Here is a 6,000-nt window from a genome sequence, read left to right as displayed (position 1 = left end):
TCTCACACACACACACTCTCTCTTTCACTCACACACTCACTCTCTCACACACTCACTCTCTCTCACACACACACACACTCACTCTCTCTCACACACACACACTCTCTCTTTCACTCACACACACTCTCTCACACACTCACTCTCTCTCACACACACACACACTCACTCTCTCACACACTCACACACTCACTCTCTCACACACACACACACACTCACTCTCTCTCTCTCACACACTCACTCTCTCACACACACACACACTCTCTCTTTCACTCACACTCACTCTCTCACACACTCACACACTCACACACTCACGGGCAGCAGAAGTCCTTGAATAGCGATCGGGAGCAAGAACCCTGGTCTGAGGCACGGTTACCAATCGTCACACCCTGAGTTAACTTTCTTTTTAAAATTATTCTCGGGATGTGGGCATCGCTGGCAAGGTCGACATTTAATGCCCATCCCTAATATAACTGAGCGGCTTTCTGGGCCACTTCAAAGGGAGGTTAAGAGTCAACCACGTTGGTGTGGGACAGGAGTCACGTCTAGGCCCAGACTGGGTAAGGACGGCAGGTTTCCTTCCCTAAAGGACATTAGTTGGGTTTTTTTACAACAATCCAGTAGTTTCATGGTCACTTTTACAGATACTCAGCCTTTTATTTAAATTCAAATTCTCGAACTGCCATGGTGGGATTTGAACTCTCGGCCTGAAGGCTAGATTATCGGTCCAGCCTTCAGGTCTATTAACATAACCAGTACACTGATAGGAAGATGGGGGTGATAAAATATACTCCTGTTACCTGGACCAGACATGTCCACAGTACTCCAGGGTACCTGCAGGAAAAGCATTTTTACCCGCGTTCTGCAGAATAAGGCTTTCCATTGACTATTGTTAGCATCAACTAAAGAATGCCTAAACCTTGTTTAGTTAGTGCGCCCTTGATCAATACCACGTGATGAGACAACAGCAACTTGCATTTATACAGCGCCTTTAACGTAGGAAAACGTCCCAAGGCGCTCCACGGGAGCGATTATCAAACAAAATTTGACACCGAGGAGAGAGAGGTAGAGAGGCGAAGAGGTGTAGAGAGGGAATTCCAGAGCCTAGGGCCTAGGCAGCTGAAGGCACAGCCGCCAGTGGTGGAGTGATTAAAATAGGGGATGTGCAAGAGGCCAGAATTGGAGGATCGCAGAGATCTTGGAGGGTTGTAGCGCTGGAGGAGGTTACAGAGCTTGGGAGGGGTGAGGCCATGGAGGGATTTGAAAACAAGAATGAGAATTTTAAAATTAAGGCGTTCCCAGACTGGGAGTTAATGTAGGTCAGTGAGCACAGGGGTGATGGGTGAACGGGTTAGGATACGGGCAGCAGAAGTTTGGATGAACTCAAGTTTATGGAGGGTGGAAGATGGCAGGCTGGCCAGGAGAGCATTGGAATGGTCAAGTCTTTTTAAAAATTTGTTCATGGGATGTGGGCGTCACTGGCAAGGCCGGCATTTATTGCCCATCCCTAATTGCCCTTGAGAAGGTGGTGGTGAGTCGCCTTCTTGAACCGCTGCAGTCCGTGTGGTGACGGTTCTCCCACAGTGCTGTTAGGAAGGGAGTTCCAGGATTTTGACCCAGCGACGATGAAGGAACAGCGATATATTTCCAAGTCGGGATGGTGTGTGACTTGGAGGGGAACGTGCAGGTGGTGTTGTTCCCATGTGCCTGCTGCGCTTGTCCTTCTAGGTGGTAGAGGTCGCAGGTTTGGGAGGTTTTGTCGAAGAAGCCTTGGCAGGCTGCTGCAGTGCATCCTGTGGATGGAACACACTGCAGCCACGGTGCGCCGATGGTGAAGGGAGTGAATGTTTAGGGTGGTGGATGGGGTGCCAATCAAGTGGGCTGCTTTGTCCTGGATGGTGTTGAGCTTCATGAGTGTTGTTGGAGCTGCACACATCCAAGCAAGTGGAGAGTATTCCATCACACTCCTGACTTGTGCTTTGTAGATGGTGGAAAGGCTTTGGGGAGTCAGGAGGCGAGTCACTCGCCACAGAATACCCAGCCTCTGACCTGCTCTTGTAGCCACAGTATTTATGTGGCTGGTCCAGCTAAGTTTCTGGTCAATGGTGACCCCCCCCCGGATGTTGATGGTGGGGTCTAGAGGTAACAAAGGCATGGCTGAGGGTTTCAGCAGCAGATGAGCTGAGGCAGGGGCAGAGACGGGTAATGTTATGGAGGTGGAAGTAGGCGATCTTGGTGATTGGAAGCTCATCTCAGGGTCAAATAGGACGCTAAAGTTGCGAACGGTCTGGTTCAGCCTCAGTCAACCTTCTCCATTATTATCTAATGTTTATAGGATGGTGGCATGGGAAGCATTACTATCAGGTACTGTCCGTTTCTGCCTTGTTGCGGAATGTGGAGGAGGAGACAGTGAAATTGACTGACATGCCAGCCCAAAGCAGGCTTAAGGTCCTGCAGAACTAATGTGTGATTCTGCGTGTATAAGTTAGAACATAAAGCCTACTTGTTAGAATGTTCTTGGAGTGAGACTGGATCGCTCAAGTGTTATCATAAGGACCTTCGAGCGTGATCACCTCGGAACCTTGTCGGCGTTAAGCTTAGCCAGGTTGTATCCCAACATCTTATTTATTATGTTATAATTGCACTTTTGTATTTTAACACCTTTACTACTGATATTGTAACTTCTTAGTAAAAACCTTTCTACTTTGGAACAAAAACACCCTCCGGTCTAGTCTCTTTGTTCAAGGGACCGAACTTTTAACAGATCACTCACGGTATCATTAGTGACTGGCCAGCCACCTTGTTTCGTTGATGGAATCTGGTGGGGTAGACCTGTCACTGGGGGCCTGGGATTCTTCTCAGATGGCCTTCAAACTAGTGACCTAACAGGTGGGGTGGTCCGGGCTGGACAAGCACCAAGAAGCTCAGCAGTTACCTGCTCTGAATTGGTAAGCTGCATTGTTTGAGCTGGTTAAACTCCAACAGTACTCATTTGCACATTTGGGAGTTTCCAACCCTTGGCTCTTGCCAATCTACATTTAAGTCCCCCGGGCTTTGGTAAACGTGGTATGTACCTTTAGAGAGAGAGAAAGGGGGTAATTCTAACATTGGTCGATGTTGCAAATCGGGCGATATCGAATTAGCCATCCATTCTGCACACCGCCGATTTTCCCTTCCGTTGAAGTTGTAATGAATTTGATGTCGCATTTGACATATTTTTGATATTTTACATCATCGACCGATGTTAAAATTCCCCCGAGAGTGTGCATTCCGTGTTGGGTAAAAAGAAACTTCTCCGATGGTTTGGTTCGGAGATTCTTAATAGATTTCTGGGTGTATGAAGTACATGACTAACCAAAGGAAAATGCCCTTGGGTACCTGACTAGTACGGCCAGAGGATCCACTCGAGTTCTTTATTAACACATACATCACAGAGAGGCTTAATTGAACTACTCATCATATCAGAACTGAAAGGTTATACCTATCAGGAAAGGTTGAACAGGCTGGGGCTCTTTTCTCCAGAAAAGAGAAGACTGAGGGGTGACTTGATGGAGGTCTTTAAGATTATGAAAGGATTTGATAGGGTGGACGTAGAAAAGATGTTTCCACTTGAGGGGGAGACCGGAACTAGGGGCCATAACTATAAGATAGTCATTAATAAATCCAACGGGGAAACTTCTTTACCCAGAGAGCGGTGAGAATGTGGAACTCGCTACCACAAGGAGTAGTTGAGGTGAATAGTATAGATGCATTTAAGGGGAAGCTAGATATACGCATGAGGGAGAAAGGAATAGAAGGATATGCTGATAGGGTTAGATGAAGTAGGGAGGGAGGAGACTCATGTGGAGCCTAAACACCGGCATAGACCAATTGGGCGTATGACCTGTTTCTGTGCTGTACCCCTAGTGAATGCCACTTGTATGTATTATGGAGAATTAGACAGGTCGGAGAACGTTGGAGAGCCCATTTTTTTGTTGTTGTTGCTGTTTTTCAAATAAAATCCAGTTGTCCTCATTACTCTCTTTCCTTCTTTTCACCAGCAGAACTCGCTCTGTTGGTTAGTACCATACTTTTGTTAAGATGTTCCCTATCCCCAGAACCAGGAGGGTCATCTTTATGGAAAAGAAACATAAATTCTTTGAGGGGGAGAAAAAAAAAACTACACAGTACTTTGGAATGCGTGTTAGTCAGCAGGGATGCATCAGAACATCACCTGCTGATAGTGCGTATCAAATCCAGCCCTATTAATCCCGACACGACCGCAACCTAGGCTCACACTCCAGTGCGGTACTGAGGGAGCGCTGCACTGTCGGAGGCGCCGTCTTTGGGATGAGACGTTAAACCGAGGCTCCGACTGCTCTCTCAGGTGGACGTGAAAGATCCAGTGGCACTATTTCGAAGAAGAGCAAGGGAGTTCTCCCCGGTGTCCTGGCCAATATTTATCCCCAAGCCAACATCACTGAAAAAACAGAATATCTGGTCATTATCACATTGCTGTTTGTGGGAGCTGGCTGGGAGCAAATTGGCTGCTGTGTTTCCTACATTACATCAGTGACTACAATTCAAAAGCACTTCATTGGCTGTCCTGAGGTCATGAAAGGCCCTGTATAAATGCAAGTTCTTTCTTTCTTTTACAGGGCTCCTCACACTGATTAGCAGAAACGAGGCAGAGGAAATATTCCTATTCGTAACAGCCAGAGTGTCTTTCTGTGTTTGCGGGTGAGCACGCGTGAGTTTATGTGTGGGTTTATGTATACGTGTGTGTGAGTTACGTGTGAATCTGTGTGTGTGTGTGTGTGTGTGTGTGTCTGTGTGTGTGTGTGAATGGGTTTGTGTGAGTGTGTGTGTGAATGTGTGAATGGGTTTGTGTGAGTGTGAGTTTATGGGGCTAATTGTAACTTTTATCATTGGGTGATAGGGAATTGACCTGTGTTACGCCTCCCCCGATTGGAAAAGAAAAATGGCAGCCCATTCGCTATCATCCGTTTATCACCTGGGGATAAAGGTTAAACTTACCCCCGTGTGTGAATTTGTACGAGAGGTTAGGTGTGCAGGTTTGAGTTTATGCACACAGCCCATACTCTGTGTTATCCTGGGTCTAACACACACCATACTCTGTGTTATCCTGGGTCTAACACACACCATTCTCTGTGTTATCCTGGGTCTAACACACACCAAACTCTGTGTTATCCTGGGTCTAACACACACCAAACTCTGTGTTATCCTGGGTCTAACACACACCATTCTCTGTGTTATCCTGGGTCTAACACGCACCATACTCTGTGTTATCCTGGGTCTAACACACACCAAACTCTGTGTTATCCTGGGTCTAACACACACCATACTCTGTGTTATCCTGGGTCTAACACACACCATTCTCTCTTTTATCCTGGGTCTAACACACACCATTCTCTGTGTTATCCTGGGTCTAACACACACCATTCTCTGTGTTATCCTGGGTCTAACACACACCATACTCTGTGTTATCCTGGGTCTAACACACACCATTCTCTGTGTTATCCTGGGTCTAACACACACCAAACTCTGTGTTATCCTGGGTCTAACACACACCAAACTCTGTGTTATCCTGGGTCTAACACACACCATTCTCTGTGTTATCCTGGGTCTAACACGCACCATACTCTGTGTTATCCTGGGTCTAACACACACCAAACTCTGTGTTATCCTGGGTCTAACACACACCAAACTCTGTGTTATCCTGGGTCTAACACACACCATTCTCTCTTTTATCCTGGGTCTAACACACACCATTCTCTGTGTTATCCTGGGTCTAACACACACCATTCTCTGTGTTATCCTGGGTCTAACACACACCATTCTCTCTGTTATCCTGGGTCTAACACACACCATTCTCTGTGTTATCCTGGGTCTAACACACACCATTCTCTGTGTTATCCTGGGTCTAACACACACCATACTCTGTGTTATCCTGGGTCTAACACACACCATTCTCTGTGTTATCCTGGGTCTAACACACACCAA

The 6,000-nt window shown here is 46.8% G+C and overlaps 1 protein-coding gene across 1 annotated transcript in view; it reads right to left on the bottom strand.

The window, feature by feature from the left end:
• Positions 1 to 6,000, bottom strand: part of adcy5 (adenylate cyclase 5) — a 442,325-nt gene that overhangs the window by 73,419 nt on the left and 362,906 nt on the right. The window lies entirely within an intron of this gene.

The sequence above is a fragment of the Heptranchias perlo genome, chromosome 7 (assembly GCF_035084215.1).
Source record: "Heptranchias perlo isolate sHepPer1 chromosome 7, sHepPer1.hap1, whole genome shotgun sequence".
Taxonomy (NCBI): Eukaryota; Metazoa; Chordata; class Chondrichthyes; order Hexanchiformes; family Hexanchidae; genus Heptranchias; species Heptranchias perlo.
The sequence above is the reverse complement of the archived record's forward strand: the minus strand, read 5'-3'. Positions and strand labels throughout refer to the sequence as shown.